Source organism: Vombatus ursinus, unplaced genomic scaffold (assembly GCF_900497805.2).
Source record: "Vombatus ursinus unplaced genomic scaffold, bare-nosed wombat genome assembly UNPS02014809.1, whole genome shotgun sequence".
NCBI lineage: Eukaryota > Metazoa > Chordata > Mammalia > Diprotodontia > Vombatidae > Vombatus > Vombatus ursinus.
In genome coordinates this window covers 2,187,993-2,211,975 of record NW_020954587.1, presented here as the reverse complement: position 1 = coordinate 2,211,975, position 23,983 = coordinate 2,187,993, and the positions used below count along the sequence as shown (strand labels likewise).

Here is a 23,983-nt window from a genome sequence, read left to right as displayed (position 1 = left end):
ACTTCTGGCTCTAATCGTTTCTATTCTGGGAGCCTGATGGCATTGGTTTTAGTTATGACTCTTTAATAAACTAGTTGCAGTTTCTGCTTCTGGGAGCCAAGATGGTGGAGTAAAAAGGTAGTCGCTCTCACCATCCCCTATCAGCCTCTGAAAATTCAGAAAATATCACCACAGAAAAAAAACCCTGGAACAGCTGAACCAGAAGAAAGACGGGGAGCAGCAATGCAGTAGCCCAGGTAGCTAGAGGGATTAACGGGAAAGGCCCCTCTTACCCTAGGGGAAGGGGAGCAGTACGAAACAGGAGTCGCCCAGCCAGATAGTGGAAAGACCCACTTTAGCACACCAGGAGGAGATTCTGGGGCCTCAGCATTCTACAGCAAATGGGTCTCCCAGTGCCTCAGCAGAAATAAGGGAAGCAGCACTACAAAGGGCCCCAGGCAGATAAGCACCTGGCAGCATTCGTCTGAAAGGAGCTGAAGAAAGCAACCTAGAGGTGCCAAAAAGTTCCAGCCTTGTTGATTCCAGCTCAACACCAGGTAAGCTGTCAGAACCCTACAGCCTCCAACTGCCAACCAGGAGGAGATCCTGAAGCCCAGGTGGTCGAGCAGGCAAACGCCAACAGCTGTACCTCCGAGTGCCTCAGTGAGGGTGGGGTAACTGGTGGAAACCAGCTCAGAAAACCACCAGGTGCCTTGGCATTCTAAAGTAAAGAAGTCTTCCAGTACCTCAACGGAAATAAGGGAAGCAGCACTGCAAGGGGCCCCAGGCAGATAAACACCTGGCAGCACTTATCTAAAAGGAGCTAAACAAAGCTAAAGGAAAGGAAAAGCAGGCAACCTAGATTTACATGAAAATCCTAGCTTTGCTGATTCCAGCCCAACACCAGATAAGCTGCCAGAACCCTACAGCCTCCAATTGCCAACATAAGAGGCCCCAGCTCCCAAAGCCAGTGACTAAAACCTAGGCTACCAACACAAGAAGCTTGGGTCAGTGCCCTCTGCTCCCCAGCCGGAGAGTTTAATCTCTGTAAAGTCCAGGGAATAAAGAAACACCATGAGTAAAAAGAAACTTACGGTAGATTCTTATTATGAGAAGAGTGAAGATCAAGACAGAAATTCTGAAGAGGACAACACTGTCATCAAACCCACAACTGCAATAACAAAAGGGAAAATGAACTGGTTTGAAACCCAAAAAGCCTTCTTAGAAGAACTCAAGAAGGATTTTAAAAGTCAAATGAGAGAGGTAGAGGAGTCCTTTAAAAGTACAATTGGCCAATTGGAAAAAAAGCACACTGAAGAAAACAAGTCCCTAAAACACACAATTGGCCAATTGGAAAAAAAGTACAATAAAGAAAATAAATTCCTTAAAAATACAATTGACCAATTGGAAAAGAAAGTACAAAATCTAACAGAAAAAAAAACAATATGTTAAAAAATAGAATTGAACAAATGGAAACTAATGACTCTATGAGAGAGCAAGAATCAGTCAAACAGAAAAAAAAATGAAAAAAATAGATGAAAACGTAAAATACCCCATGGGTAAAACAGCTGACCCGGAAAATCGATCCAGGAGAGACAATTTAAAAATTATAGGCCTACCTGAAAGTCATGATGAAAAAAAGAGCCTGGACAATATCCTTCAGGAAATCATAAAGGAAAACTGCCCTGAAGTCCTAGAACCAGAAGGCAAAATAACTATAAAAAGAATCCATCGCTCCCTGCCTGAAAGAGATCCCAAATTGAAAATGCCAAGGAATATAATAGCTAAATTCCAAAATTACCAGATTAAAGAGAAATTACTGCAAGCAGCCAGAAAGAAACAATTTAAATATCATGGAACCACAGTCAGGATTACACAGGACCTTGCAGCCTCTACATTAAAAGACCATAGGGCATGGAACATGATATTCCGTAAGGCAAAGGAACTTGGAATGCAGCCAAGGATTAACTACCCAGTGAAAATGAGTGTGATTTTTCAGGGAAGGAGATGGATATTTAACGAAATAGGGGACTTCCAAACATTCCTGATAAAAAGACCAGAGCTCAACAAAAAATTTGATCTTCAAGTACAAGATTCAAGAGAGACATAAAAAGGTAAATGGGACAGAAAGATACAAAATGTTGTTAATAAGGGCAAAATGTTTACATCCCTACCAGGGAAGATGACACTTGCAACTCTTGAGAACTGTATTGTTATTATACCATGTTAAAGGAGTATACATAAAGGGGGTGGATATAAGTTCACTTTGATGTAATGATAAAAAAAAATTTGATCAAGTGGGTTAAATGGATCCAAGTAAGTGTATTAGTCTGACCTAAGAAAATGTACTGAGAAAGAAGGAGGCAGACAAGGGTAAATTACATTACAAGAAAAGACACAAAAACCTATTAGAGCAGAGGTAAAGGAGGGAGGGGATGAGCATTGTTTGAACCTTACTCTCATCAGATTTGGCTCAAGAAGAGAATAACATAATCAGTTAAGTATAGAAATCTAACTTGCACTATAGGTAGTAGGAGGCAAAAGGGAAAAGAAAAGGGAGGGGGAATAGAAGGGAGGGAAGAAGCAATAAGGGTAAAGGGAAAGAAAAGGGAAAAGGATAATAGAAGGGATGTGAGACCGTAGGAGGTGGTGGTCAAAAACAAAACACTAGTGGGGGGGGGGAAGGAAAAGGGAAAAAGAAAAGCATAAATGGGGGGGAAAGGATGGAGAAAAAGTCACAGATAGTAATCATAACTATAAATGTGAATGGGATGAACTCTCCCATAAAACAGAAGCCTATAGCAGATTGGATTAAAAACCATAATCCTACAATATGTTGTTTACAGGAAACACATTTGAAAAAGAGTGACACATATAGGGTAAAGGTAAAAGGCTGGAGCAAAATATATTATGCTTCAGCTGAAGTAAAAAAATCAGGGGTAGCAATCCTGATCTCAGACAAAGCAAAAGCAAAAATAGATCTTATCAAAAGAGGTAAGGAAGGAAACTACATCCTGCTAAAAGGCACCATAGACAATAAAGTAATATAATTACTAAAAATATATGCACCAAATGGTATAGCATCAAGATTCTTAGAGGAGAAGTTCAGGGAGTTACAGGAAGAAATAGACAGCAAAACTATACTGGTGGGGGACCTCAACCTCCCCCTCTCTGAACTAGATAAATCTAACCATAAAATAAACAAGAAAGAAGTTAAGGAGGTGAATAGAACATTAGGCAAGTTAGGTATGATAGACGTCTGGAGAAAACTGAATGGGGATAGAAAGGAATATACTTTTTTCTCGGCAGTACATGGCACATACACAAAAATTGACCATGTACTAGGGCATAAAAACCTCACAATCCATTGCAGAAAGGCAGAAATAGTAAATGCATCCTTTTCAGATCATGATGCAATAAAAATTATATGTAATAAAGGGCCATGGAAAGATAGACTAAAAAATAATTGGAAACTAAATAATCTAATCCTAAAAAATGATTGGGTCAAACAACAAATCATAGAAACAATCAATAATTTCATTCAAGAGAATGACAGTAATGAGACAACATACCAAAACTTATGGGATGCAGCAAAAGCAGTTCTTAGGGGAAGTTTTATCTCTCTAAATGCTTACATAAATAAAATAGAAAAAGAGGAGATCAATGAATTGGGCATACAACTGAAAAGAACTAGAAAAAGAACAAATTCAAAATCCTCAATTAAATATCAAATTAGAAATATTGAAAACTAAAGGAAAAATTAATAAAATTGAAATTAAGAAAACTATTGAACTAATAAATAAAACTAAGAGCTGGTTTTATGAAAAAACCAATAAAATAGATAAACTTTTGGTTAATCTAATTAAAAAAAAAGAAAGAAGAAAACCAAATTACTAGTATCAAGAATGAAAAGGGTGAAACTACCACCAAGGAAGAGGAAATTAAAACAAAATTAGGAATTATTTTGCCCAACTATATGCCAACAAATTTGACAATCTCAGTGAAATGGATATATATTTACAAAAATATAAATTGCCCAGATTAACAGAAGAGGAAGTAAAATACTTAAATAACCCCATCTCCGAAAAAGAAATTGAACAAGCCATTGATGAACTCCCTAGGAAAAAATCTCCAGGGCCAGATGGATTTACATGCAAATTCTATCAAACATTTAAGGAACAATTAATTCCAATACTATATAAACTATTTGGTAAAATAGGTAAAGAAGGAATCTCACCAAATTCTTTTTATGATACAAATATGGTGCTGATACCTAAACCAGGAGGAGTCAAAACAGAGAAAGAAAATTAAAGACCAATTTCTCTAATGAATATAGATGCAAAAATTTTAAACAAAATATTAGCAAATAGATTACAGCAACTTATCACATGAATAATACACTATGACCAGGTAGGATTTATACCAGGAATGCAGGGCTGGTTCAATATAAGGAAAACTATCAGCATAATTCATCATATCAACACCAAAACTAACAGAAACCACATGATCATCTCAATAGATGCAGAAAAAACTTTTGACAAAATACAACACCCATTCCTATTAAAAACACTAGAGAGCATAGGTATAAATGGAGTCTTCCTTAAAATAATAAATAGCATCCATCTAAAATGTTCAACAAGCATAATAAGTAATGGGGACAAGCTAGAAACATTTCCAATAAGATTGGGGGTGAAACAAGGATGTCCATTATCACCACTGTTATTCAACATCGTACTAGAAACATTAGCTTTAGCAATAAGAGAAGAAAAAGACATTGAAGGTATTAGAATAGGCAAAGAAGAAACAAAGCTATCACTCTTTGCAGATGATATGATGTTATACTTAGAGAATCCCAGAGAATCAAGTAAAAAAACTACTTGAAATAATAAACAACTTTAGCAAAGTTGCAGGCTATAAAATAAATCCACATAAATCATTGACATTTCTATATATTACCAACAAAGCCCAACAGCAAGAGATAGAAAGAGAAATTCCATTTAAACCTACTGTAGACATTATAAAATATTTAGGAGTCTACCTTCCGAAACAAACCCAGGAACTCTATGAACACAATTACAAAACACTTTTTATGCAGATAAAATCAGATCTAAATAATTGGAAAAACATCAGTTGTTCATGGGTAGGCTGAGCTAATATAATAAAAATGACAATTCTACCTAAGCTAATTTACTTATTCAGTGCCATACCAATCAAACTACCAAAAAAATTTTTTATAGAGTTAGAAAAAATAATAACAAGATTCATTTGGAAGAACAAAAGGTCCAGAATATCAAGAGAATCAATGAAAAGAAATGCAGGGGAAGGTGGCCTAGCCATTCCAGATCTTAAATTGTATTATAAAGCAGCAATCATCAAAACTGCTTGGTACTAGCTGAGAAATAGAGTGGTGGATCAATGGAATAGGTTAAGTATGCAAGACACAGTAGTCAATGACTATAGTAATCTATTATTTGATAAACCCGAAGACCCCAGCTTCTGGTAAAACTGGATAAGAGTATGGCAGAAACTAGGCATAGAACAAAAACTCACACCATATACCAAAACAAAGTCAAAATGGGTACATGATTTAAATATAAAGGCTGATACTATAAGCAAACTGAGAGAGCAAGGAATAGTTTACCTTTCAGATCTATGGAGAACAGAAGAATTCATGACCAAACAGGAGATAGAGAACATTACGAAAAGCAAAATAGACAATTTTGATTACATTAAATTGAAAAGTTTTTGCACAAACAAAGCCAATGCACCTAAGATTAGAAGGAAGGTAGAAAATTGGGAAAGAATTTTTACAACCAGTCTCTCTGATAAAGGCCTCATTTCTAAAATATATAGAGAATTAAGTCAAATTTATAAGAATACAAGCCATTCCCCAATTGATAAGTGGCCAAAGGATATGAACAGACAGTTCTCAGATAAAGAAATTAAAGCCATCTATAGTCACATGAAAAAATGCTCTAAATCACTATTGATTAGAGAAATGCAAATCAAAACAACTCTGAGGTACTATATCACACCTATCAGAATGGCCAATATGACAAAACAGGAAAATGATAAATGTTGGAGAAGATGTGGGAAAATTGGAACACTAATGCATTGTTGGTGGAGTTGTGAAATGATCCAAGCATTTTGGAGAGCAATTTGGAACTATGCCCAAAGGGCTATAAAAATATGCATACCCTTTGACCCAGCAATAGCACTTCTAGGGCTATATCCCAAAGAGATCACACAAATGGGAAAAGGACCTATATGTACAAAAAATATTCATAGCAGCTCTTTTTGTGGTGGCAAAGAATTGGAAATTGAGAGTATGCTCATCAATTGGGGAATGGCTGAGCAAGTTGTGGTATATGAATGTGATGGAATACTATTGTGCTATAAGAAATGATGAACAGGCTGACTTCAGAAAAACCTGGAAAGACTTGTATGGTCTGATGCTGAGTGAAGTGAGCAGAACCAAGAGAACATTGTACACAATAACAGCCATGTTGTGTGATGACTAATATTGATAAACTTAACCCTTCCTGGCAATACAAGGATCTGAGACATCTCCAGAGGCCTTGTGATGGAAAATACTATCCACACCCAAAGAAAGAACTATGGAAGCCAAATTGTTATTTTTTTTTCTCTTCTGTTGAGTTTTATTTCCTCTTTCTGATGGTTCCTCCTATTGATTTTAATTTCTACTTGCAACACCACTAATGTGAAAATATGTTTAATATGAATGTAAATGTATAGCCTATATCAGATTGTGGGCCATCTTGGCGGGGGGTGGTGGGGAGGAAGGGGGAGAGAAATTTTAAACTCAAAAGCATATGGAAGTGATTATTGATAAATCAAAAAAATTAATAAAAAATAAAATAAAATAAAATAAAACAAAAACAAAAAAACAAACTAGCTGCATGATTTTTACAAGTCACTCTCGCATCTTCAGTTTTCTCATCTATTACATGGAGATCATGACAGTTGTCTGGACCATCTTACTGGGTGATTGTGAATATTGAATGAAATCATATGTATGTGAGCCCTTTAAAAACTGATGCTATATGTAAATGTAAGGTAATGTTATTTAAAGTTACAATTTATTTTATTTGGGACAATCAAATACAGATTTATAAGTGTACTTAATTATAAAATTGGTATTGTCTAAATTTGTGCTTTTTATATTCTACAAAGTGTGCTGAGACAAATTTGAGACTTAATTAGAAAACAATATAATATAGACTGTTGTATCTGTAGCTAACATTATTTAACTTGAAAAGGCTACAAGGAAAGACTAAAGAGGAGGGAAAGTTGGTGCATAATTTTTTGTGCATAGATGATTGTGTACTCAGTTCAGCCACTGAAGCTGAGATGTAACAAAACAGGGATTGATTCTCTGCTGCTTATGCTAATTTTGGCCTAACAATCAACACCAAGAAAACAGAGGTTCTCCAACAGCTAGCACCACATCATCAACATGTGGAACCATAGGTTACAGCAAACGGAGAAATATTGAATGCTGTGGATCAATTCACTTACCTTGACAATATGGGGTTGACTCAGGCATTCCCAGAGTTAGCTCAGTGTTTGAGAGGCTCTGAAGGAAAGTGTGGGAGAGAAGAGATGTTAGACTGCTACCAAACTGAAGGTGTAGAGAGCTGAACTAATTGTTGAATGCCTATGAAACCTGGACAGTCTATCAGTGCCATGCCAGGAAACTGTATCACTTCCATTTGGATTGTCTTAGGAAGGTTCTGAAGATCAGCTGGCAGGATAAGATACCAGTCACTGAAATCCTTTCTTCAGCTGAACCGTCAAGCATTCAAATTCTATTGCACAGAGTACAACTCCGGTGGTCTGGCTACATTGTTCAAATGCCAAATGTCTGTTTGCCTAAAAGGCTGTTTTACCGAGAACTCCTTTTGCACATGATCACATGGAAGTCAGAAGAAGCAATACAAAGACACTCAAGCTCTCTCTGAAGAACTTTGGAGCTAATTTTGTGACATGGGAGACACTGGCAAAGGACCATTCAACATGATGTGTCAAAGAAGGCTCTGTGCTCTGTGAATGAAGCAGAATTGCAGTAGATCAAAAGAAACATGAGATGCATAAATTTAGCCATCTCCACTCCAAATATTCATGTGGACTTTTCGTGCCCCACCTGTGGTAGAGCCTCCTGAGCTCATACTGGTCTGATCAGCCACAATCAGGAACACTGTACCTTGACTCCAACCTAATGACGTCATTTTCGTCCTTTTAGAGAATGAAGGACAACAACCATTGAACATAACTCAGTAATACCTGAAGGATTTTGGGGTGGTTTCATTAAACACAGCATACTGAGACAAGCAATTACTTCCTTTGTGCACTATCACAGGGGCTAGTTTAACTCCTGGCCAGCCTTAGACATATGGGCCTACCTTGTAAAGATATAATTGAACTCATCTCCAAGAATCTTTAGCAACCTTTTATCTGGGCAGAATTCAAACCTATTTATTTTGCTTAACTTGCCTTCCTTATAAGTAGTGCTTTAGCCAGAATTATGATTTTAATTGGGTTTAATTATGTTTCTCCTTTTCTGAATAGAGTTAATTTATTACATACCTATTATGTTATATTTTTTTTCACCCTCTTTCTTCATTTTTTCCCCACCTTTCCCAAAGACAAAAGTGTAAAGGAATTATTGGTATTGTTGGGGCTGAAGCATTAGGGAAACTGGTCAGCTCTGTTTGTGTGAATCACCTGAGTTTTTATTTCTCCTTCAGCTTAAGCTTACCTTTGTGAGGCCTATTCAGTGCTCTAAATGGAATATTCAAGGGTGGTGGAAATGGGAAATATAATTTCAAAACATATATGCAAATTATTATTGCTAACTAAACAAGTGATAGAAAGGGCTTAAGAAGTTAAAAGGAGAATTTTGATTACATAAAATTGAAGAGATTTTGCATAAACAAAATCAGTACAGTTGAAATGAAAAGGAAAACAGTTAACCAGAAAAAAAACAAAACAAAACAATACCCCAACAACTTTGCAGCTATTTAAAAAAAATTCTTATATGCAAGGTACATAAGGACTTGGTTAAAATATAGAAATATGGCAGCCATTCCTCAACAGGGTCATATTGAAGGAGATCAACAGGCAGTTTTCAAAGGAAGAAATCCAAGCTAGAGAGCTGAACTAATTGTTGATTGCCTATGAAACCTGGACAGTCTATCAGTGCCATGCCAGGAAACTGTATCACTTCCATTTGAATTGTCTTAGGAAGGTTCTGAAGATCACCTGGCAGGATAAGATACCATGCTCTAAGTCACTAATAAGAGAAATCACAAATTAAACAACTCTGGGGCTGTAGTTCATACCTATCAGATTGTTGAAGATGACAGAAAAGGAAAATACCATTGTTGGATTGACTTTGGAAAAACAGCCACATGTTAATACACTGTTGGTAAATTTTGGAATTATCCCAGCCATTCTGGAAAACAATTTAGAAGTATATCCCCAAAGTCACTAAATGCTATACCCTTCAGCCCAATGATACCACAACTAGGTTTCTACCTCAAAGAGATCATAGAAGGAAGAAAAGCACTCATGCATACAAATATATTTATAGGAAGCCTCTTTTTATAGAAATAGACTGGAGAATAAGGGGATATACATTACTTACAGAAGAGCTGAACAGATTATACATGAACAGGGAGGGGAAATTTCAGAGATACCTGGGAAGAATGATAAACTAATACAGACTATAGTGAGTAGAACCTGGAGAATAATTTATACAATAAGAATATTGTAAAGACAAACACCTTTTAAAGGCTTAAGAACTCTAATTTATGCAGTGACCTCCAGAAGACTTATGATGAAGTATGCTACTGATCTCCTGACAGAGAGGTGACATTCAAGTTGCAGAATGAAATGAACATTTTCAGATATTGACAATATGGCAATTAATTTTGTTTGATTAGGTATACTTGTTATAAAAGGTTTTCTTTTCCTTTTTTATTTCGGAGAGGGAGTTTCAGGAGCAAGGGGAGGCTAGTGGTTGTTAAACAAAAAAGAAAGAAAGAAAAAAGAATGATAAAACAACAATTGAAGCATTTAAATGAAGTATCTCTAAGGTTTTTTCCAGCTCTGACATTCATGATTCCATGATTTCATTTGCTTTGGGGACCTGAGGTTTAATTTGGGATTTCTTCTATTTCATGACATGAAATCTATAATATACTTTCAGGTATTCAGATCATTGTCTCCATCTGAGACAATGTACTCTGCTTCCCTCCCCCAACCCTTACTATACTGATTCTCACACTAAGCAAATATAGCCCTGGTCCCTACAGGTCTTCCATGTGACTCTCGGACCCTTCACTATTTCCCAGGTTCAGTATACTATTTTTGTCACCATCTATTCAAATATAATTCTAAGTGCTCATTCAAATGAATGTCTACATTACATTAAACCAAATAACACTTGAATTTAGAGCAAAAAGACATATAATTAAAACTTAACAGAATGGTAAATGAGATGGAATTAAATTTGATAGCAAACATTTTTTAGCACCCATACCACATGGCTATAAACCACTCTGATTGTTCTCTTTCCTCTCAGTCTTCATTCCACAGTGCAAAAAATACTATTGACTGTTCTTACCACTAATACCTGGGGAGGGCTCTTGACTTCTCAGGCACCCAAATACAAGCTCTTCATTGTATCTCTCCCTATCATCACCATGTCTCTTCAATTATTTCCCTCAAGCCCCTTGTGACTATTGACTTCCTATATCTCACAGCCCCCAAGAGCTTCCTATCCTCTTTTTTCAACTTTATCCCCTAGAAGTTTGCTTCTCCAGTCAAATCAGTGATGTTGCCATGTTACAAAGCTTATGTGCAGTCTTCTGGAAAATACACTTATCAGAGCATTTTACTCAATAAGTGAGGCTCTCCTGGCCTAAAGCATTGTGAGAACATGGAGGCCATGAACACAATTCACACAATACTATGGAAGAAAATATTACTAAAAGGTAGAAAACAGAATATGAATGAATAACCACTAGTCCCCAGAATGTATGTAAAAATCTCCAGAATCTCTTAAAGTACTGGATGTGAGCTGCCTCTGGTCCCTACCAAGTCTTGCCTTGACCCAGTGGTCCCTGCCATTAGAAGGGACGGGGAAAAGAAAGGGAAGAAAATATACATTTACATAACACCTACTCTGTGTCAGTCACTGTGTTAAGTGCTTTTATAAATATTATTTCATTTGATCCTCCCAATAACCATAAGAGGTTAAGTGACTTGCCCAGGGTCACATAAATAGTAAAGATAGACAAGAGTGGGACGGAGATATAAAATGTTTCTTTTATTTTTCTGGCTCATTCTCCCTCCTAATTGTTCTGTCACCATGAAATCCACCTGTTTCTTAGGCCAGATTCTAAAGTTGGAAAAGACGGAAGTCCTCTCCTTCCAACCCTGCAAGAGGTGAAAAACATTTTTTTCTCAAAAGCTGAGTTCTTCTTCCATAGCTGGCTCTCTTCTCTGTTGCCAGAGGTCCCCACACTCCTTGGAGCTGCTTCCTGCTTGCGTGAATAAATGAAGCATTATTATGTGAAAAATGGGGTCACTAGGTGGTGCAGAACTGAAGTCAGGAAGACTCATCTTTCTGAGTTCAAATCTGGCCTCAGACACTAGCTATGTGTCTTGGCAAGCCACTTAATCCTGTTTGCCTCAGTTTCCCCATCTGTAAAATAAGCTGGAGAAGGAAATGGCAAACCACTCCAGTATCTTTTCTAAGAAAACCCCAAATGGGGTCATGAAGAGTTGGACATGATTAAACAGATATTCAAAGCATTGACTCAGCACTGGGGATACAAACAGAAAAGCAAGACAGTTTCTGCTCTAAAGTGCTCACATGAGGGAGACAACACTTATGGAAAATTCCTACTTCAAGTCAAATGAAAAGATCCCCCGGTCTTTAGGATGAACCACCAAGGAAGATGTTCATGCCTCTTCTTTTTTTAACCTAACTTTTTTTTCCCACAATTATAGGTAAAATTTTTAACATTCCTTTAAAAAAATTTTTTGAGTTCCAAATTATCTCCCTCTCTCTCCTACCCTCCCACCCCCGCCCCTGCCACTGAGAAGGCAAGTAATTTGATCTAAGTTATATATGTGCAGTCATGCAAAAGATGTTTCATGTTATGTTGTGAAAGAAAACAGTGAAAAAATCCCAAGAAAAATAAAGTAAAGAAAAAGGGTGCTTTGATCTGCATTTAGACTCCATCATTTCTTTCTCTGGAGATAGAGAGCATTTTTTATCATAAGTCCTTCAAAACTGGCTTGAATCATTGTGTTGCTGAGAATAGCTAAGTCATTCACAGTTTGCTAATTCTTTACCAATACTAAAAGAGTTGGTATAAAATTTTTATGCACTCAGGTCCTTTCCCTTTTTTATCTCTTTGGGATACAAACCTAGTAGTGTTATTGCTTGGTCAAAGGGCATGCATGGTTTTATAGTCCTTTGGGCATAGATCCAAATTGCTTTCCAGAATGGTTGAATCAGTATACAACTTCACCAACAGTGCATTAGTGTTTTAATTTTCTAACAAATCCTCCAACATTTGTCATTTTCCTTCTATGTCATATTAACAAATCTGATAGGTGTATGTTGGTAGCTCAGAGTTGTTTTAATTTGCGTTTCTCTAACCAATAGATATAGAGTATTGTTTTTCATATGACTAGAGATAGCTTTGATTACTTCATCTGATAACTGCCTGTTTGTATCCTTTGGCCATTTATCAATTGAGGAATGGGTTTTATTCCTATAAATTTGATTCAGTTCTTTACATATTGGAGAACTAATGTCTTTATTAGACAAATACTGGAAAAAATTTTTCACGGTTATGATTTTTTCCCTTCTATCCTATTTCCCCCTGTTTATCCTACTCTCTCTCTCTTTTTATGTTGTCTCTCTCTTTAAAAGTATTTGGCTTCCAACTCTCCAATATTTGTTATTTTCCTTTTCTATCATATTAGCCAATCTGAGATGTGTGAGGTAGTACCTTAGACTTGTTTTAATTTGCCTTTTTGATATTTCCTTTTTTTGGTATAAATTTTATTTTTAATTTATGGAACACAACAAGCATTTTCATAACATAGTACAATGAAAAAGATGATTGTACATGAAACTGTAAATCTACTATGCATAACTTGCTATTCCTTTCAAATATATAACACAATTATCATGTAAATTTCTTTTTTTCTTCCCTCTCCCCTACCCTCACCCTAGAGATGGCTACCATTAGACACAAATTGGTATATATATCTAAAATTATACTATACATACTTCTATTTATCAGCTTTTTCTCTGGATGCAGATAGCATCTTTCTTCATATGTCTTTTATTGTTAATTTGGGTATTTATTATACTTCTAATCTCAACCATATTTATTGTATTTGTACAAAAATTTTCAATTTAATGTATTCAAAATTATCTATTTTACACTTAATTTTCTATCTCTTGTTTATTCATAAATTGTTCACCTATCCATAAGTCTGATAAATAATGTGTTCCATGTTCTTCTATTTTTCTTGTAAAATCTCTATGTCCAGAACATGTATCCATTTTGACCTTATGTTGGTAAATGTTGTGAGATGTTGGTCCATGCTCAGTTTCTGCCATACTGTTTTTCAGTTTTCCAACAATTTTTACCAAATAATGAATTCTAATATTGTTATTAATATTATTCTAATATTATTCAACATTGTACTGGAAATCCAAGTAATTCTGATAAAGGAAGAAAAAGAAATTGAAAGAATCAGAATAGCGAATGAGGTGTAAGACTCTATTTTTGCAGGTGGTATGTTGATATTGTTGGAAAATCCCAAAGACTGAATGAAAAAGTTAGTTGAAACAATTAATTTTCACAAAGTAGCAGGATGTAAAGTAAATCCAAATAAATCCTCAGCATTCTTATATATCACAAACAAAACTCTGCAAGAAGAGATAATAAAAAATACCCCATTTAAAATAACTGTAGACTTATAAAATACTTGGGAAGACACTTGCCAAAATAAACCCAGGAAACTATATAAACAATATTATAAAAAATTTTTACACAAATAAAATAAGATTTAAATAATTGGACAGATATTAATCATTCATGGGTAAGGCAGGACCAATATAATAAAAATGGCAAGTTAACCCAAACTAATTTATATTTTAATGCCATCAATAAATTCATAGGCAATGGTTACTTAATAATCTCTTTCATAATCTTATTAACTTTGTTTGAAAAGATAAAAAGCAGAAGTATGCATTTGAAGTGGCCAAAGTTCTTTGTAGAGGTCCTCTTTAGAGAGAACCTTTAGCATATGATCCTGTGTGTCACAATGTCTCCTGATATAATATGGACTTGCCAAAGTGTAAGAACTGTTGAAGTTAAATTAATAAATGGCAAATCAAGAAACTTTAAAAGTGTATGTTTTTTTTAACCAACCTCTTTCAATCATTATTTAATTTGGGGAGAATAACATTTAACATCCCCAGTAACAGTCTTCTTTTTGTTTACAGTTATGGTAGAGGAATGGAAGTTCATCCTGCATTTTACATTGTTTAGGAAGTTTTATGGCCAAATCAGAACCCACTCATATAGAACTAAAGCTTTATTTTTTGGTAGTTTCAAAATAGTGATACAGTTCAGTCACTCAGAATATATTGCATAATAACAGCAAGCTATTCCATTTGGTTTCTAATGCAGAGTAGCAGTCAATGATTTCAGTGACTTATTTGATGAAGTCAATCTTTTATTAATAATCTTTTAGATTATTATAGTATACATGATATGTTATGTTATATTGTATATAACATTGTATAATATCATATCGTATATTATATAAATAAATAAATACAAATAATCTTAGGATGGTGATCTAATGCTCAATGATTATTGTGGTAGGAACAGCTCCTATTTTGTGCATGCTGTATGGTCATTGAAGAGGGCAGGCAGGCCATTTTGTTTCCTTGATATTTCAGGGGGACTCAGGAGTACTTGGCTTTAGAATGTTCACCTTGCCTGTCATTATTGCTGTCTGGAGAGTCCTTTCCCGGCTATGCTTATTGTCCAGGAGAAGTTGAGTGTCACTGAAAACCATACATCCTTTTAATTGATTCTTTTAATCCTTGATTTAGGAAAGTGGTTTTTAATTGCAATTTTTAATCTTTGAGTGCTTGTTGCATTTTTAAGCCTTTGAACCTACTTTAGGCTAGACAGAAAATAATTTTGTAGTTAAGTGGGTTCATAACTGCTTGAACAAACACACTCAAGCAATGTTGATTAACAAATGGGTATGAGGATTCTCTTTTTATGTGGAACAAAACTTCGTCCTTGATCCTGTTTTAGCCAACATTTGTGTCAGTAACTTGAAGGTATAGAAGGCATGCCTATGACTCTTTGCACCTTACAAAATAGAATGATATGGTCAAGGACAATCAGGCTGCAAAACAAGACAAAACAAAAATATCCACAGGCTGGAATGGTGTGCTGAAACCCATAGGATTGCATTTAGTAGTGATAAATAGGAAGATTGGTATTTAGAAGCAAAAAAATAAATTTCTCAGGTTACAGGATACTTTAATGTAATTTATTTGAAAAAAGAGGCCAAACTTTCAGTTAGACACAAGCACTGTAAACCAACAGTGTGATTTGTCTCCTAAAATAATTATTGCAAGTTTACACCATCATGGAAAGTCATAATTACATTAGACTACTCACGCAATATTGAATTCAATTTAGAGCACTGCACTTTAAAAGAGACATTGGTAAACCAGAAAGCAACCAGAGGTAAGTGACCAGGATACTGAAGACACAAGGCATATCATTTAAGAAGTAGTTGAGGGAATTGGGGTATCTTTAGTCCAGAGAAAAGAAAATTTAGGGTATATTTTCAAGGCTATCATCAGCTATACGAAAGATTCTCAAATGGTAGAGAACATCTATGTGGCACAGTGGATAGAATGCCAGGCCTAGAGTCAGGAAGACTTATCTTCCTGAGTTCAGATGTGGCCTCCATGTACTTGCTAGCTGTGTGACCCTGACCAAGTGACTTAACCACGTTTGCCTCAGTTTCCTCATCTGTAAAATGAGCTGGAGAAGGAAATGGCAAAACACTCCAATATCTCTGCCAAATAAACCCCAAATAGGGTCACAAAGAGACAGACAAACCTGAAAAGATGACTGAACAACAACAAATGGTAGAAGTATTAGAATTATTCTTTGTAACTTCAGAGGATAGAACTAGAACCAATGGGTATCTTTTTTTGACCAAAGAATATCTTATAGTATTATTTATCTTCTCATCTCCTTCAGACCTAATCATTTTTTTTTGTAATTGAACTTAGCCATGTTTTAAGATCCTATAAAATTCTTCATAACAATTAGTACTGCCTATAAATGCAGTAGGCTGACTTGAAAAGCTTTCAATCACTGAACGTAGATATACAAGTAGTGGTGTGATGGCCATCAGTTAGCAAGGTTTAAGAAAAAATTCCTGCGATGGAATCAAGATTGGACTAAGATTTCTTCCAGTTCCAAGATTCTTCGATTAAGTGACAGCTATTGTCCATAAAAAGGAAAAATAGTTGGTAGATTCATTCATTATTGTACTTGTTGGTGGCTAGCTTGGTGCTGGAGTTCATAGGGCACTGAATGAGGAGTCAGGAAACCCTGAGCTCAAATCTGGTTTTTGCTGTATCTTCATTCCCATCATGCACACTGCATATGGGTATCCCTTTAGGTTCTGTTCCTTCTGTTTTTACTCCATTATATATTATTTAGTGATATCACCAACTTCCATGGGTTCAATTATCATATTTATGAAGATGATTATGAAGATAGAGAATGGAAAGAGGAATACAGTATAAGTATTGTGTACCATGGGCTTTCCCTAGGTTCCTCTGGACCTCATCCCTATTCAGTATAAGTGAGCCATTAAAACTCCATTACTTATTCTGGAAATACTGGAAAAGACCATAAAGATTATTCAAATAATTTTCCTTTCTTAATTTGTAGATGTGAAAATAGGCACGTGAAGATTAAATTTATTGCCTGAAGTCACACCTCCAGTTGGTGGAAGAACTGAGATGAAAACCCAGTGCTCTTTTTTAGCACACACTACTTCTCTTTCTTACATAAAACGTATAGCACCTAAGAGATGCTAAATGAAAGCTGATTGTGATGTGAAATTTAAAAAAAATCATAATGGTAATATTTAGAAAAAATAGTCAGCATTAAGGGAAATAGAAGAAAAGTGTTCAAGGGGGAGGGGAGGAGAAAAAGGTAACCTATTAGATAAGAGAAGAAATTGGAGTAGGGTGAGGGAATGAAGGAAAACAGACAAATTCAGGCAAATAGAAAGAGAAGGAGGTAGAATTGTTAATATGATTTGAAGAAAAAGGGATCTTAATATATATTTCCTTAGGGCAAATGGAGAATCTGGTACTTTTGAATTTTTGCCATTTAAATCAGTTAAAGAGGATGTCAGGGATTGATTTTCAATGTATCTGAAGGAGGGGAAAAGTATGAAAGAATTTGGAACAATCTTAGACCTTATTATCAAAAAAAGGAGTAATCAAATAACATCTATAAGTACTGACCCAATTACTCTTTTTAGTTTTCTTTATAGACCTCACATACACAAGTACTGACACAGGGAACTTAATACATAATGTTAGGTAAACATATATTAACAGTCAAAGCAACTGTAGTTACATTTCATCATATCATATAAAATGTATGAGTTTCATCATAAGAAATTTATATTAGCCATGATTAAATAGAGTAAAGGTGTGTTGGTGAGATGCCAAATGGAGACTCTGGCTTGAATTGCAAAATACAACGTGAGTTATGGTAAGTTTACTGAGCTCATCTTTTTCTCTTTCTGGACATCACAGGAAGATTGTACATTTGGTCAAAAATGAGAGTCTTTGGCCAAAAAGACTCGTTCAGCCTGATAGTTTAAAGCATAAAATTGTTTTAATTATGTATAAATCTACTTTCTATTTTTCATTTTGCTGTCTGTAGAACATGGACTTATTAAAAAGTTCTTTCACAGTCTTAGCAAATGAATATGTAAAATAATAGAATATGCTACAGTGACATTATAATAGTCACTACAAACTAGAAAAATAAAACGTGTGTGCAATTTGAATATAATTGTTTCTTTGCAATTGCAAATTCCCTTCCTTTCCTACCACTCCATTCACTACCAAATATATCATAAATGGCCTCTTCCTTATACCCTCCTTAATTTGTCCTGAAGTTTTATCTCTTAGTGCAGGAGGTGAAAAGAAACTCCTCTAAATAGAACAAGAATTCCTAATCTTCTTTGTGTCATAATCTTCTCTGGCAATATGGTGAATCCTATAGTTGTTGTTGTTCCATCTTTTCTGACTCTTTGTGACCCCATTTGAGGTTTTCTTGGCAAAGATACTGGAATGGTTTGCAATTTCCTTCTTGATCTCATTTTCCAGATGAGGAAACTGAGGCAAATAGGGTTAAGTGACTTGGTCAGGGTCATACAGATAGCAAGTGTCTGACACCACCTTGCAGCCCACGTCCTTTGGACCTCTCTGCAGAATAATGCTTTTAAATATATAGAATAATGATAATAATAGCATTTGTTTAGCACTTTAACGATCACAAATATTACAAATATTATCTCATTTTATTCTCACAACAATCTTGGGAGGTAGGTGCTATCTGTCATTATCCCCATCTCACAGGTAGAAAACTGAGGCAGATAGAGACAACAGGAGCCAATATCATGTTAAATACAGGTATCAAAATATTTTTAAAAGTTCATGGACCCTAGGCTAAGGACTCTCTCCAAAGTCACTAATGATCTCTTACTTGCCACATCTCAGGGCCCTTTCTCAGTTCTCATCCTTCTTGACCTCTCTGCAACCTGTGACAGTGCAAATAACCCTCTTCCCTTTGATACTCTCTTCTCTCTAGGTCTCCACAACACTAGACTCTCTTAGTCCTTCTCCTACCTTTTTGACCACATATTTCAGTCTCTTTTGCTTCTTCATGCAGGTCCTGCCCCCCAAACATGGGTGTCTCACAGACTCTGTCCTGGGCCCTCTGTATTCTCCATCTGTTCTACTTCATTTGGGATCTCATCAGCTTCCATGGATTCAGTTATCATCTCTATGATGATGGCTCTCAGATCTACTCCTTCAGCACTGATCTCTCTATTGCCCTCAAGTCTCTCATCTCCAGCTACCTATTAGATGTCCAGAACTGGATGTTCATCTTATCCACATCTTGAATTCAGTATGTCCAATACTGAGTTTATTGTTTTACCCTCAAACCCTTTCGCCTTCCACACTTCCCAATTATTGTCGATAGCATAACTATCTTCCCAGTCCCACAGTTCTCACAACCCCAGTTCTATCTTTGACTCTACACACTCTTTCACTGCCCCGTCCTCCACTGCCTGCCTCCATCCAATTTGTTGCTGAGACCTATCATTTTCACACTCGTCTCTTGGATGTGCCCTTTCTCTTGTCTGATACTGCCACCACCCTGACAATCAATCTCCCTGCCACAAACGTCTTCCCACACCAGTTCATCCTTCACTAAGCAGCCAAAACGTCCTGAAGGGCAGATTTGAACTGTGTCACCCTACAACTCTGCAAACTCCCGTATCAAATATAAACCCTTCTCTCCCATCTTTCTAGCTTTCTTACTATAATAATTTGGAATTTATCCTGTAGAAATTCAGGAGCCATAGAAGATTCTTGAGGAGGAACATGATGAAATCAGTCTTAGGGAGAATGCACAAATACAGAATCTCAGAGTTGGAAGGGAACCCAGAAGCCCAGTGATCCAAGCTTCATCTGATTAATGCTACCTTTTACAACAGAGGTATCAAACATGACTGCATGCACCTGTGAAAGCAGATAAACATGTGATTAGGAAATAGTTAACAAAATAAATAATAATACAATAGAACATAGATAATGTGAATATGTGTTTTTCTAAATCAACATGTTAACCATTGGGATTCTTATGTACGGTTCAGTGGCCTCTTTATTTCTATTTTTTTGATACCATGGCTCTATGATATATCCAGCAAGGCTTTGCTTGAAGATTTATAGTTTGGTGGCAGTGTGTAAAATGACTTGGGGTGGAAATACACTGGAAGATGGGACACCATTTGAACCCTCTCCACTGAATCAGAAACAGAAATTTGTTTTATCAGGAACAGATCTATAACATCTGAAGAGTTTCCCTGGTCACCTTCTCCCAAGGCAGCTAGATGGTACAATGGATTGAGTGCTAAGCCTAAAATCAGGAAGATTTGAGTTCAGATCTGGCCTTAGACTCTTACTAGTTGGGTGACCCTCAGAAAGTCACTTAACCTATGTCTGCCTCAGTTTCCCAAATGTGAAATGAGGATAATAACAGCACCTACCTTATCGGGTTGTATAAGGATCAAATGAGATAATATTTGTAAAGTCCTTAGCACAGTGCCTATGCATATGATAGGTACTTTAAAATGCTTGTTCCCTTCCCCCTTCTGTTCCAGACCAGTGATAAAGCAGCTTGCCTTGCAGCCACATGATGTTTTAATAACTAGAGGTGAGAGCTTATAATAATAATAAATAATTTCCCTATGTTTGAAAGCCCTTTGGCCTACATACCTTGTTATACAGGCATTTGTTCTGAGATATTTTTCACTTAATAAATGACCATCTGCTTGATATGAATAAGAAAGTCTTTGAGATGACTGATTAGTAGTGAGGATTTGACAGAATACACATTTGATCTCATACACCTAACCTTCTATTTGTGCTAGCACCTTGAATTATGTATCTTTAAGTACTACCGAATCATGAACATTAAGTATAAAATTTTTTTCCCATCAGCATTTTTTTTCTTCCCACCTGAGCACCTTCATTCAGTGGGTGTGCCTCTGCTAAAGTGCTCTGTGAGTAATTCCTCTTGACCCTTTGATTCAGGAGGAGTTTTAGAAGGCTAATGGAAATTTTATTTTTCTCTAATAGTCTTGTAGCTCTGAAGTCAGCCACAGACAAATTTGAAGCATTCATTAATGTTTCTGTCATTACTAAGTGTTTTCATTTGATTCCCCATTTAGCACAATCCTCAAAATAGTACTTTTGAACTCTGTTTGGAAAGAGCAGTTCTGAAGAAATAATACTTTGCATTTAAATTGCAATCATTATAAAATGTTTTTGATGAAGTAATAACTTTAATTTCTTATGAATAGAAATGACTACATTTATATTATTAGGATATTGAAGTATTTTCTTGGGTGTACAAATGCTGTGAATATATACGTGTGTGTGTCTGTATATATATACATATACATATATATACATGTATACAGACACACACATACATACACACATATATAGTCTTGACAGCTTTCATGATATTTGAAGTTACTATGATTACTATGATGTAGAATCATCGAAAGTTAGTTCTTTAAGGGCTATTAGAGACTATTAGAGGTTATTTTATCCAATGCCCTCATTTTATAGTCGGTGTAGTGGATGAAGTGCCTGGCCTGGAGTTAGAAAGACGAGAGTTCAAACATGACCTCAAAAACTTACTAGCTATATGTCCCTGGCCAAATCATTTAATCTCTGCTTGCTTCAATTTCCCTATCTACCTCTCAGGGTTGTTTTGAGGATTCAATGAGCTATTAATTGTAAAGTGCTCAGCACAGTGCTTGGCATATAGTAGGTCCTATATAAATGTTAGCTATTATTATTAGAATATTTTTCCCTCTTACTCATTGTTATCACTCAGGTATAATGTTATATCTTATACTTTCTGCATCTACCTGTTTTATAGCCAGAAAGTCTCAAGTCTCATTGGTTAGCCCTCCAAGATAGCAATTATATCAGGCTTTCAACTACTGGCAAGCCTTCTACCTCTTTTTTTTTAATATTTTGGCTTGACTTCTCAGCCACATTCCAGGGTACGCAGTTGTCTGATTTTCTGGGTAAGTTATTTAGCTATCCTTAATTCTCTCAAACTTCTTTATGGCCTGCCTAATAGCATCTTTGGCAGCCTCCTGCTCTTCTGCAATCATTGGCTTCACCCCAATTCTTAGCATAAATATCGCTCTTCTAATTCTTGAATGATTTCTACTAGTAAGCTAATAACAGTCCCAATTAGTGAGAATAGTGAACCCCCTGAAATAGGCACATGTATTCAAATTTGTACTATTTGAAGTTATAATTATGTTAAATATGGCAATTGGTTCCAGCCCAATAGAAATAAACTACATGAATTCAAAAGACGTGGCCACTTTAGGAGAATCCCTTTCTTATTTGCAGTAATTGGGACCCAGCTAGTTCAAATAGAGCTGAACTCTATTTGAAGAGGAATCCTCTCTGCAAAGGTCCCAGTAGCCCCCAAAAGGTCTCTTGGTTTTTTTATAAATCTAATATTTTCCAAATTCTGTCTTTCTCCATTCTTTCATTGTTTCATTTCGTTGAGTCATACTAAAAGCTGGCACTGACTTAAGAGATCATCTAAACCCTAGCTTGGTGTCAGCTAAGTGGTGCAGTGGATAGAATACTGGGCATGCAGTCAGGAAGACTCATGTTCCTGAGTTTGGGTCTAGCCTCAGACACTTAGTAGCTGTGTGACTCTGGACAAGTCACTTAACCCTGTTTGCCTCACTTTTGTCATTTGTAAAATGAGCTGGAGAAGGAAATGGCAAAACTACTCCAGTTAATAGTTAAACAATTCTGATCTACAGGACAATAATAAAGAAGATGGGAACATAGAGACTGAAGAAATTTTTCAGGTCTCTCAAGCACCTTTGGGTAGGCACAGTTTGTCAGGGTATTTTTGTCCCCCAAGCAAGGTCTTTTATAATTGAATCAGTAAGCATAGAAAGGAAACAGGTGCTCACCCTAGGAGTCAGTCCTTAAGTGTAACATTTCCCATTTGCTGTTCAAGTTCCCCCATGGCTATTTTCCTCCTTTGGGTGGATTCTAGTAGCTAGGTATTTCTCCTATCCAGCCTGAAACTCCCTCTAACCAGGCTCTCTTGGACTGGAAAGATTGATCTTTTAAGCACTGAACTACAAATCCCAGGGCCCTCTAAACAGCCTGTTACAAATTGTTGAAAACAGCAATTAACAATTCTGTTTTAGTTGTAAATCACTGCCCTTAAAACTAGCAAGCATCAGGCCTTCCCCTTTTTCCTCTGTTTTTTAGAGGATGGAGGAAGGAGCGTGCATTGTTTATGTTTAAACAGCTTATAACAGCTGAGTTTATATAGCTAGTTTCTTAATGAAAACAATGATACTATTTATAAGAATTTCTGTTTTTTGAGGTTTGGCCTATGAACCTGGTCCAACTGTAAAGAATCCCTCTTTTGTTATGATTAGTTAGATATTCCTGGATATTGGAATCTCTTACTTCATATAGAGCCTTTGAAGCTATATAGATTGTCTGTTCTGTCTATCTATCTATCTGTGTGTGTGTGTGTGTGTGTGTGTGTGTGTGTGTATAAATTTGGAGTGGTAGGAACCTTAGGAAGGAACATATGGCCCAAATTCAAATTACGTATTTAAGTTTATATACTTCATTTGCATTACTATACTGTAAATATTTGTTCTTCATAAAGACTTATTAGTCCTATTACATATTATTATAAGGAAGGAAATAAAAACTTTCTCTCCATCTTCCTTCCCTTTTTTCCATCCCTTTTCCTCAATATCACTTGGAGTATTATAAGCAGCCAAAATCTTCCAGGATGATTTAAGATCCCTGTTCCAATCCAAATGCCTGTTATCTTTTTATTTTCTTTTGAGAGGGTGTTGGTGATGGGATAATTTAACCTATCTCACCAAAGACGACTTTGACCCTGTCTGTCTTTCACATAGTTTATCTTATTTTAACTCTGAAACCATTTTTACATAGAATCCTTGTGATCCAAACATTCCAAATAGGTATGGTAGACCT

The 23,983-nt window shown here is 36.0% G+C and overlaps 1 protein-coding gene across 1 annotated transcript in view; it reads left to right on the top strand.

The window, feature by feature from the left end:
* CFAP47 (cilia and flagella associated protein 47) overlaps positions 1 to 23,983 on the top strand; it is an 857,531-nt gene that overhangs the window by 241,876 nt on the left and 591,672 nt on the right. The window lies entirely within an intron of this gene.